At 41.8% G+C, this 12,500-nt stretch overlaps 1 protein-coding gene across 1 annotated transcript in view; it reads left to right on the top strand.

The window, feature by feature from the left end:
• Window positions 1–178, top strand: part of LOC149135591 (sulfite oxidase, mitochondrial-like) — a gene marked incomplete at its 5' end in the record, with an annotated part of 2,489 nt that extends 2,311 nt beyond the window's left edge. Inside the window, one exon of the mRNA XM_089352400.1 lies at window positions 1–178. This exon is cut by the window's left edge and continues 2,311 nt beyond it.
• Window positions 179–12,500: the final 12,322 nt, after the last annotated feature.

Below are 12,500 nucleotides of genomic sequence, written 5' to 3'. Positions count from 1 at the left end.
GGATACTTTTCATCTCCTGATTGATGTTTCAATACATTTCAAATCTAGCTAGAATTATAAGATATAATTTATAGATCCTGAAATATTATTTTTTGATGACTTTCTACACCGGAGTCTCCTGCATTAACGTGCATTATTATATTTGAGAGAAAATTTAATAAATGATATTTAATTTTAATTACTTCGTTTTTGTATCTGGTTTTTAAGATTCCTTGTGTAAATTCGTATATTGAAACAAATTTTGTTGCGTCTCGGGAGAGTCATCATGCCAATATAATTAACACAGACTGATTCAATTCCACCCATTCATTAAATATCTGAGTTTTTTGTCAAAGCTCTTTCATTGCTCTTTTGCAACCTTCTCAGTGACTATTGACTATCTGTTATAGAGGGCGTATTTGTTTGTCTGTTTGAGATTTTGTTGCATATGTTTGTGTGTGTGTGTGTGTGTGTCAGTGTGCATGTGATTGTGTGTATGTGTATGTATGTATTTTGCATATTCATGTGTGTGTGCATGTGCATGTGTGTGCATGCGTGTGTGTATTATTATTGGTGTTCATTCAAAAGTGGGGAGGTGGCAGAACCATTAGCAAGCCTGGAAAAATGCTTAGCGGCATTTTGTCTGTCTTTACGTTCTGAGTTCAAATGCTGCTAGGGATGATTTTGCTTTTCATCCTTTTGGAGTTGATAAAATAAGTACCAGTTGAGCACTGGGGGTTGATGTAATCGACTTACCCCTTTCCCAAAATTGTTGGCTTTGTGCCAAAATTTCTAGCCATTATTCTTGTTCATCCATAAATTACTTCAAGAAATGAGTTTTATTGATTGAAAAATTATGAAGTTTTGGACACAAATTGCAAAGTTTTGAAAACAGCGAGCTGGCAGAATTGTTTGTGTTTGACGAATGATTTGCAGTATTTCTTCTGGTTCTTTGTGTTCTGAGTCCAAATCCTGGTCAAGAGTGCTTTTCATCCTTTCTGCAGTTTATAAAATAAAATCACAATTAAGTATTGGGGTTGATTTCAGTGACTGAACCCTTCCCTTAAAATTGCTGGCTAAGATTTGAAACAATTAAGATTTGAAACAATTAAGGTGACAGAATTGTTAGCAAGTGTAACAAAATGCTTTAGCGGTATTTCTTCCAACTCCCGATGTTCTGAGTTCAAATCTAGTTGCAGTCATTTGGCTTTTATCCTTTTCAGATCATCATCGTCATCATCATTGTTTAACGCCCGTTTTCCAAGCTGGTATGAGTTGAATGGTTTGACAGAAGCTGGAGAGTTGTCCAGGCTTTAGTTGTGTGTTTCAGTTGGATGCCCTTCCTAACACCAACCACTTTACAGAGTGTAACGGGAGCTTTTTACATGCTACCAGCACGGGTTTATAGAGATGTCACTGGCACAAGTGTGTTTTATGTGACACTGGTATAGAGTCAGTGGTACTGAGTACTCTCCTTTCCCTCAAGATTACTAACCTTGTCCTAAATTAGAAACCATTTATTTATGGACACAATTACAGTGGATTAGTAGTCATTAGTGCCATTGAACAAAATATCATTTAATATTTGTTTCAATTCTTTATTTTATGAGTCAAATCTTGCCAAGGTAACTTTCCTTTTTATTCTTCCAGGGTTGATAAAATAAAGTACCAAATTAAGTACTAGGTTTGATGACCATCTCCAAAAATTGCTGATTTTGAGCCACAATTAGAAACATTTATTGATGAAAGTGTAGCACATTGGTAGAATTGTTTGTGATGAACAAAATACCTTGTGGTGTTTCTTTTGACTCATTACATTCTGAGTTCAAATCCCATGGGGGTCAACTTTGCTTTTCGTTCCTCTGGTGTTAATAAAATAATGTAGCTAAATACTGGGTTTAATACAGTCAACTTAGATCCTCTGCTTGAAAGTGTTGGCCTTGTGCTATTAAACATCACAATCTTTTTCATTGATCAGATTATCGGATGTTAGACACCGCCGGTCACAATGCGCTTCCTTGCATTGTTTTAGCTTTTGATTGAGATCACCCTACAGGGAAGAAGGGCAGGCCAACATTACCCCTGAACGGAATGCCAGTCCGTCGCAGGGTTACCCATTTACTGGTAAGTGAACTAAAACAATGTAAAATGAAGTATCTTGCTCAAAAACACAATGCAACGCTAGTTTTGGAATCGAAACCACGATCTTGCGATCATGAGTGCAATGCCCTAACCATCAGGCTACGTGCTTTCTCTCTCTCACTCTCTCTCTCTCTCTCTCTAACAATCACACTCACGCATACACCAGTATCTAATAAATTCAAAGAAATAGACAGCGGTATTTATGTGAGGCAGAGGAATCTGTACTCACATACGAATTGTGTATGAGCACACGGAGTTGTGTGTGTACATATTGACGTGTGTCTAGTTACTCTCAAGTGCACGCGTAGCAGACATGTTTGACCTACGCTAACATAGAAAACTAGACAATAAATAGATGGTGATGGTGATAATGAAGTTGGTGATGATGGTAGTGGTGGTGATGACAACAGTAGTGATGGTGATAACGATGATGATAGTGGTAGTGTGTAGGTTGCAGCATGGTGGAATGGTTAAGAAGTTCGCTTCGCAGCCACTAAGTATTGGGTTCGATCTAGTTGCGTGGTATTTTGGTCAAATGTCATTTTTTATAATCTCGTGTCAACCCATATCTTGTGAGTGAAATTGGGTTAATGGAAACCGTGTTGAAGCCCATCGGCTGGATTGTACCTGTACTTCAAAAGGTACAGACTGGTCAAGCTGATTCTGCCCAAGAACGACGTCTGTGGAATACTCAGCTTCTACACATCAATTGAGGATTCAGTTGGTCGACCAACTGAATCCTCATCGTCGAACGACGGAGATCAATTAACTAATGAATATCAAAGGCAGTGGTTTGGCAGAGTCGTTAGAGTAATGGACGAAATGGTTTTCAATATTTTGCTATAACCCTTTACATCTCGAAGTTAGCTTCACTTGACATTTGTTCCAGGGTCGGTAAAATAAAGTATCAGTCAATTATTGAGGCTGTTATAAAACGACTGTTTCTCCTCCCTTCATCCCAGATCAGTAGGGTTGATCAACGAAAGATCAAGCTATTTATGAGTAGGTGACGAATGAATATTATTAAATTTAATGAATACATAATTTAGCTGAAAGACAACCAACTGGCTCAGTCGTCAGAGCGTCGGATTGATTATTTTTCGAATAATCGTTCCGGGTTTCTTCGCTCTGAGTTAAAATTCCGTCGATGCCAATTTTGCTTTTCATCCTTTCGGGATCGATAAAGCACGAGTCAATTCTTCTGCCTCCTTTTCTGTCTGTATGTGGCCAGACCTAGAGAGGAATTGATTCTTCTACATCTAACGGTGTCTAAGACAAGCTGTGTATCACAATAGCGTCCCTAAGACTTCGTCAAAGAGTTGAGGGCCCAAGGCAAAGCAATGGCATTAGAGAATAACAGGAACTGGCCTATTGGATGAAGTTTTAGTGGGTTTGGTTATTCAATCATTGTTGGTAATACTCAATATTAGTTAGCCTGTGTATGAATGTGAGAATGACCACACGATTATTGTTACATTTCTAAAGACTGCGAGCTGGCAGAATCGTTAGCACGCTGGGCAAAATGTTTAGCGGCATTTTGTCCGTCTTTACGCTTTGAGCTCAAATACCACTGGGGTAGACTTTGCCTTTCATCCTTTCAAGGGTGATTGAATAAATTACCAGTTGCACACTGGGGATCAATGTAAAAGACTTATCCCCTAAAATTGCTGGCCTTGTGCCAAAATTTGAAACCATTGTTACGTTTCCATATTTTTTATTACCTGGAACACTTGCATTTACATGCGTACAATAATTATTTGAATAAAACGTCACACAAGAGATAGTGACTGTGATTGTTGAACGTCTTCATTGCACAAAATATTTTAGTTATACGAAAATCGTCCATGGTTATTAAAGACAGAATAAGAAACCTTATCACAAAACTGACCGAAAGAGTCCTGTGTAACACCTGGGATTGTTCTGTATGGAAGTTCAATATTCCAGCTTTTATAACATTTAGTCAAAATTTATAGAAACATCAGCAGAAATATTCAGCGGGACAGACCATGTTTATGTGGGTGTTAACACCATTTATAGCGACAGTTAATTTCTCGTTGCTGGCCTTTGCCTTTTATAACGATCTAGTTTAGCTATGGTTCTAAACAGGGAAATCTGAGCTGGATGGCTCAAACTCGGCAAAAGCTTCGCTACAGAATGTTTTCACTTTATACAGTAGATCCCACTTTATAAAATCCTCCCGCTTAATGTATCCAAATTGAGTTGGGACGGAATTGTTACAAATAAAATCTCTCATTTAATAAATCCAGTTGTCGCTGCTTCTTCCTAAAGTGTCAGCAAGTAGCAGCGAACGAATGAAGTTTTTTTTTTCGCTCTTAAATACTAACAGGCAGGCTCCAACAGCCACAGCCAGCCAGCTGTCACATGGTACACTCCATAATCCCAAAATAGATCAATAAATATGTAGTAGCTGGCGGTGACTGCTGGAGCTTACCACACAACCCTGTCATTCAAGCGAAAAAGTAGGCTCTTGTCAAACTACGTGTCCTCATTCATTGGATGATGGAGTGTACGATGTAACAGCTGGCTGGTTGTGGCTGCTGGAGCCTACCTGTCAGTTTTTAAGGGCGAAAAAAAAAACAAAAAAAAAACAAACAAACTAACAAACAAACAAACAAAACACGCCATTCGTCATTCGCGCATAGAGGCAGGCACACACACAAGTTGTTCAAAATGGAGAGAGGCAGGACAAATCCGTGGCAGAAAAGATTACAATGACGGTGCTGTTTTTGCTCCAGAGATCATCACTGAAGAAGAAAAATTAGACAAGATCATTCATGACATTCGGCAATCTGAGAAGGAAAACAAAGGAGATGAAGATGGCGATTCCGACGTTGATGTTGATGAAAGAGTACCGGAGCCGCCAACATCAGCTGAAATGAAACACTATCTCAATCGACTAGAAAGTGGCCTTGAAAGTTTTGATTTCAGTGACATGAACCTTTTTAGAACTCTTAAGGAAAAAAAATCAATGCGGAGCTGCGAACAAAGCGTCCAGCAAAGCAAACAACACTCGAAAATAATTTGTTTAATGACATTGTTTATAATGGTTTTACTCGTCTATTCGCATATGTATGTATTCTAATAAATGCACATGTTTAATCAATCAGCGAATTTTGTTCCCTCGGTTAATAAATCCCTCGTTTAATAAATCCAAAATAGGCAGTCCCAAGATGGTTCTATAAAGCGGGGTCTACTGTATCTTGTTGCTGACACTTAAGTAAAGTTATAATAAGATGTGATTCTATTTACAACAACTAAATCAATCGAAGAGGTAAAGGTGTCGTAAGTTATCAATGAACTTGTATTTACTTCACCATCTTCAAGTAAAAGATCATCATTTTATATCTTACCATCTGAATTGCTAATGATGCAAAATTGGTATTTGAAGCGTTAATATTTCTCAGTCTTATACTAAGAATTTCTTCTGTAATGGCTTACACGATGCTTTTGCTTGTTAAATATCAAAAGAACAGGAGAAATATAGTAGTAGTAGTAGTAGTAGTAGTCGTCGTCGTCGTCGTCGTCGTCGTCGTCGTCGTCGTCGTCGTCGTCGTCGTCGTCGTCGTCGTCGTCGTCGTCGTCGTCGTCGTCGTCGTCGTCGTCGTCGCCGCCGCCGCCGCCGCCGCCGCTGCCGCTGCCGCTGCCGCTGCTGCTGCTGCTCTTCTTCTTCTTAAGGCGACGAGCCGGCAGAATCGTTTGCGGGCTGGACGAAATGCTTTGTGGTAATTCTTTAAAAACAAACATAGCGATGTCTGCTTTGTCCAGAAGACAGGTAGGTCTAATAGAGAATTGCAACACTCATCAGAGTCGTTCGCCCTAAGGGAGTACGAAGCAGTGACGGAGTAAAAATTAACCAGTTGTCGGTAGGCCTGTAGCTCGGCACCTGGAGAAGTAGGTCTGTGCCGACCGATAGCATCGTAGGGTACTGAACGGAAACACCGGTTAAATTGCTCGGGACCTGGTTTAGTCTGGACCTTCAGGCGGATAAGATCTAGAGGAAGGTGACGAGCGGGATGGCTAGTCTCACTCAGAAATGGACAGAAAGAAAGCTGTCCCTGAAGGGTCGGACGGAAGTGGCGAATGCGTACATTACATTCGTCATCTACTACCATCTGACCGTCGTCTCTTGCTCTGCTTCGTTCCTGGTCAAGGTGGAGCGCTTGCTCTTCCGCTATCTATAGAAGGGATGCGTTCCGCTATAAGCAGCCACTGCGTGGAGGACTGGGCATGCCTTGGCTAATGATGCGCACACACGCGCTGAGGCTGCGACATTTCCAGTGTTTCGTCGACGGTGAGCAGGTGTAGTTTGTCAGACAGGATTTTCCACAGCTCGTCTCAGTGACGGACCTACAGTCCTGGATTAAGCGTATACCGAGAAAGGGCGCTTGGCACATGAAATATCGCCAAGCGCTCACAGCCCTCTGTCATTTGCGCAATGCGGTCGATGGAAGTTCCACATTTGTCTGCTATAACGGATTAGTGGCGGGCAAGTACGACGGCGTCATCGGGAAAACGTTTGGGTGCCGGGGGAAATCAATTAGCTGGTCTTTCCCGAAGGACTCTCTGGCCAGAATCCCAGATTCGGCAGTGCTGCCCGTGGGCTGCCAGTTCGAGATAAGCTCTATAGGCACTGAAGTGCTGCCTGACGGACCTGTCCGAGATAGGTACAGAACGATGAAGCCATTCTGCATACACTCACCCTGTGTCCAGGTGACTTGTGGAGCTTTGTCGAACAGCTGTTGCCGCGTGTGGGTTGGATCCGGTTATCGGTTGAGTTTATCATGAGGATCGCTCTCCATCACCACCTTTTGTCCGGAAAGGACAGGTAGTTTTCTTCTGTCAGGTAGCTATGGCGAAAGAGGCAATGTGGTGGATAAAGTTGAAAGGACTGAAGACAGATACTTTCCTCATCGACTTTTCAAGTTCCACTTGAAAAGGAAAGTGTAAGTGGAGAGAGAAATGCTCCCCCCTACCAATGTTTTTGTTGAAAGGTGGGTGAATGCACGCTCTCCAAAATTAAGTAAAAAAATCCGGAAAAATTGTCCAGAATTCTTGTCCGGTACCAGATCGTGCCAGTCAAGAGGCCAAACATCCCTGAAAGTTTCATCCGAATCCATCCAGCGGTTCTTGAGATATCTTGCTCACGGATAAACAAACAAGCAAACAAACAAACAAACAAACACAAAAAAAACCCATACAAATGAACAAACAAACACGACTGAAAAACAATACCTCCGCCTTCGCTAAGGCGGAGGTAATAATGCTTATGACGGCGTGCTGGCGGAACCGTTAGCACGCCGGGCGAAATGCTTAGCGGCATTTCGTCTGTCTTCGTGTTCTGAGTTCAAATTCCGCTGTGTTCGATACTGCCTTTTATGCTTTCGGGGTCGATAAATTTAGTGCCAGTGAAACATTGAGGGTGATGCAATCGACTAGTCCCCTCCCACTAGGCCTTGTTCCTTCTGTAGAACGGAGTATTATCATAAAATTGCAATTAGTATTTTTGCAGTAAGCGCCTTAATTTATTATCTCCCCTGTTAATATTACTGAGTTCTCTCCCTTATACAAAGTTGCGTCCCTTGAAAAGTTTCTGATCTATGTAATATTTAAAAATTTTCTTTTTTTTGTTTTAGCCATGCTGGGGCACCACCTTAAAGAATTTTAGTCGAATGAATCGTCCCCTGTTCTTATTATTTTAAGCCTGGTTCTTATTCTATCGGTCATTTTGCTGAAACGCTTACGGGGACGTAAACACTCCAGTACTGATTGTACACACACACACACACACACACGATGGGCTTCTTTCAGTTTCTGCCTACCAAATACACTCACAAGGATTTGGTCGGCCCGAGGCTATAGTAGAAGACACTTGCTCAAGGTGTCACGCAGTGGGCTGAACCCGGAACCATGTGGTCCGGAAGCAAACTTCTTACCACATTACCACATACTAATTGATAATATATACTTTTCATGAACCTTCTTAGATATACTTATCCGTCTTATCTCATTAAATAAACAATCTATCTAATCATTGAACTGTTAAAAATATCAGCTAAGTCTCCTTGAAATCACACACACAACCGCATTTAAAAGGAAGGATTCTTTAGGTGAAATAGTTTTAGAAATTGAGCGATAAGAAAGTATGGTTATAGTTAATACCTGTTTAATTACAGGATTGCTAGATAAGGGCTGATGAGAGTTTCGGGTTTTAGATTCTTCTCGTAAAAACTAATTCCTATGTATTTTGTGTTCTTGATTGGTTCATACACTTACTGTGAGAGAGATAGAGGGGGGGGGGAGAAAGTGAGAGAGGGAGAGAGAGAGAGAGAGGGAGAGCGAGGGAGGGAGAAGGTGGGAGCGAGACAGGGAAAGAGAGAGTCAGTGTATGTGTGTGTGAGAGAGAGAAAGAGAGAGAGTGTGTTTGTATGTGAGAGAGAGAGAGAGAAAGAGGGAGAGAAAGTGAGAGAGAGGGAGAGAAAGAGGGAGGGAGGGGGAGAAGGAAAAAGAGAGTCAGTGTATGTGTGTGTGAGAGAGAGAGAGAAAGGGAGAGAAAGACAGATGGAGCAAGAGGGAGAGAGAGGAAGAGAAAGAGATAGACAAAGAGAAAGAGAGAGAGAGAGAGAGAGAGAGAGAGAGAGAGAAAGGAAGAGAAAGAGATAGATAGATAGATAGATAGATAGAGAGAGAGAGAGAGAGTGTGTGTGTGAGATAACTGCTTCTTTTACGTTTCGTTAATGTCGCTATGATTGTTGGTTCAGAAAGCTGTACCGTGGTTGAGTTAGTGATTGAAAATATGCTTTTTAGCTGCATGAAGAAATAACTGAAGAACAGCCGCGAACATTTAACAGAAGTATTTATTGTTGCACATGACGACAAACTGTGTTGTCCATTTATAGTTAAGAATGTTAATAATTACAGACTCGAGGGGAAGGAAAAACGTGCCGCGTTCGAAGTTACTTATGAGACATTGTGTGAATATGTAGTTCAGTCTGTCCTAGAATCTGGAGTTGTCTGCGTAAATGTCTTGAACCGCCTGATGACAAGAATGGAGGCACATATTGCTCACCGCGCCTTTCAGCTCTTTGCCTGACAAGAAGTGAGACGTGTGAATAAGTCGACCATCCTCAACGCTCTGCAAAGAGTTTAAGCGCTAAAACAGTTTTTTAAAACAGGGTACAAGTAGAAGATTCTAGAAGACTAAATCACGTGATAGGTCGTCGCCGATTGGTTGCTTAATTGACCGATTACATGAAACTATAATGGTTCAGTCATGGTGTCTGACCGGTTATCTAGTAGTTCGCGTTTCGAAATACCGCTACAGTTGTCTCTTCCCAGCTTATTACATCATGTAAAAAGAGCAAAACAATAAAAAGAGAATAGTACATGTATATTTCAGTAAAGTCTAAATTTAAAAACTAAATGGTCATGCAGCAAACAAGGCAAATATTGAAATACAAAACACAAAAGCAAAAAGGCGTGTAACAAAGTGAAATCAAATACAACATTGTTTCCTCAAAGTATAATTGTGAGAAACACATGCAAAAAGAGAAAACAACTTTTAGAAAAGAAAGTTATGAGGCCACCGAGTAATATAAATGCATAGGTGGTGTATAATCCTCCAGAAATATGGACCACCATGAAATATGCATGCGTGTGTGAAATTGATTGCAAATGAAGTCTGCAGAAACATTCGTGAACTTTGGACATGTCTGCTGCAACGTGTTTGTGAATGAATGACGTTTACAAGGCAAAGCAACCTTTTCCAGTTTTAATAAAAGCGAAATGAAAAGCAAACATAAAAACATGCACAGAAGAAGTTCATCAGAATCTCCTTTGCGAAGTCATGCTTGGTTGCAATTTCGTTGTTGTGTTGCCGGCTGTTGCTGGGCCGCCGAATACGACTGTCTGGTCCATGTTAGCTGTTATTTCTACTGAAGAAAGCACCCTTGATGTACCGTATATCCACAGTTACCTGTGAAATATAATAAAAGTGTTTGCTGTCTGTTGGATAGTATTCATCTGTCTTGGAATATAATGCGTTGATTATGGTTGAAGATTGGCATACATGATGAGGGGTCTGCCTTCCTAGAAATGGCGTGGGTTATTGACAAAGAAACTGTTGTTTTCCCGCATTTAACCTATATTTGTGTGTGTGTGTGTGTGTGTGTGTGTGTGTGTGTGTGTGTGTGTGTGTGTGTGTGTTTGTGTTACATACATACATACATACATACATATATGCAGTGGTGGGCAGGGATCCACTTATCCGCTAACAACTAATTAGAGAAGAGAAGATAACTTTTCGTTTAGCGGATTGGCGTTTTCGCTAACTTTGGAAGCCGTTAGGGAGTTGTGTTCACTCACGACGTTGTTACATTACAGACAGTCTTACAGTGTCACCGAGAGCAGTATGCGTTATCGGCTCATCAAGTTATCGCTTTTCGTTAGGGAAGGTGAAGACGTTTTTGTTCGGTCTGAGGATGAAGGGCCTATTGAAGAGTCTGCAAGAGCTGTGAGTGATGCAGAGGTCACTCAGGTTGAGAGCCAGGAGTCTCAGAACCCGTGGCCCCACCTGGAGGACTACTTTGTCCTTACGTCAAGGGATAAGAGGAACGCTAAAATCCTGTAATTCTGGTGCTTCATATCCCAGCCCAAGGAGACCACCCTCAAGGGACAAGCGGCGAGCCTCTACAACTTGAGGTCGCATGTCAAGAAGCAATACTCAGCATATGCCATCAAGTTTGAGGAGAGGATCAAGGCCGGATCTTCTCGTGCGAAACACAGGCAATCTTCTGATAGCAGTGCCAGTAGCCAGTCGTCGCAGCTATGTGCAAAGAAAGCACGCCAGACCAGCATTGCCGAGGTGTTTGCCCAAACTGCTGGCACTGGCGTCACTCAGTCTATGGTGGACAGAAGGATTGTAGACCTGTTTGTCAACATGCTACCGCTGCATGTAGTGGAGTCTCCCACCTTTGTCGGCCTGATCAAGACGCTGAACCTCAGCAAGACGTCAATGTCCTGCCGCACCCTGGGCAGGATGATCTTGGCTAGCCATAAACAGCTGGAGGAATACGTATCTTACAAGGTATTTATAGATTAAAATTATACATTATTATTAGTGCGTACTTCATATTTTCACAATTTAATCTAATTATCTTAATTAGTGTAATAAAATGTAGTATAGCTAATTGAAATAAATGTCATAATATATAATATACGGCGTAAATATGTTCCACTCATGATTAAGTCCACACATCCAAAACAACAGTTTTTAATGAAATAACGAATTATCGAACCTTAAGTTCTGAACTTATCAAATTCCGACCATCATTCCATCCCCCACCAACGCATTATCTAACAGGGTAGTGTAACTATTTTCAAAAGTATAATAACAAGGCTTTAAACTATAAGCAATATTTCCATGAATTTATAACAGCCTATCTCTAAATGTTAATCTACAATCTGTGTGATTTCTATAAACAAAATATGGTTATAAGATACTGCGCAGCCCATATTTTCAACTTGGTAGCCAGCGTGAATGCCGACAAGGCTCTTGACAGCGCTTCGTTCAAGTCGGGCTACAAGAAGGCCTTGTCCTTGCCAAGTGGCTGTGGAATCTACAGAGCCGCAGTACGGTGGCGGCATACAACATTCTGGATGTTTTGAAGAGAAGCCTGGTGGTCCCCAACGATACCAGATGTAACTCTACCTATGACTCTGTTGTTGTCCTCAACAACCTGCTAGAGAAGAATAGGGGAGCTGTCCACAGGGTGATGACACAGCTGAAGCTGCAGACCTTCACTGATTCTGATGTCGGCTTCCTGATGGAGTACGCCCAGGTGATATCTACTGTTACCAAGGCCTTGGATAGAATCCTAGGGGAGGACCAGGCCTATCTCGGGAGCCTCCTGCCAACTGTAGCGGCTACCGTCATGAAGTTGAAGGAGGCCAAGTTCAAACATCTGTACTGCAGTCCTCTGGTAGACGCGATACTGGCAGGTATCACGAAAAGGTTTGGGCTCCTCCTAGAAGATCTGGAGAGTCAGCTGACTGCTGCCTTCTACCCAAAGTTTTGCTTGTTCTGGCTGGAGCAGTATAATAACAGCCAGGTTAGCAGAGTAACGAATACCATGGAGACCGTCGTAGAGACAGCTCTAATGGAGACCGATGAGGAGGAGGGTAGCAGCATCACCAGCAATGTGGATAAGGAAGATGATTTCTTCAGCAACATCACTCGGTTTCGGGAGAGCAGGAGTCACAGATCACTGAGGTTCAAGGTGCAGAAACTTGGTGGAGTCCTGGCTGGAGGCTGCCTCGAAGGAGGTCCTGACTGAAGTCGCCGTTTTGGGTGAGCAGGTCTT

Source organism: Octopus bimaculoides, chromosome 5 (assembly GCF_046866305.1).
Source record: "Octopus bimaculoides isolate indiv1 chromosome 5, ASM4686630v1, whole genome shotgun sequence".
Lineage (NCBI taxonomy): Eukaryota > Metazoa > Mollusca > Cephalopoda > Octopoda > Octopodidae > Octopus > Octopus bimaculoides.
Note: the sequence above shows the minus strand (reverse complement) of the source record. Positions and strands in the feature narration are given on the sequence as shown.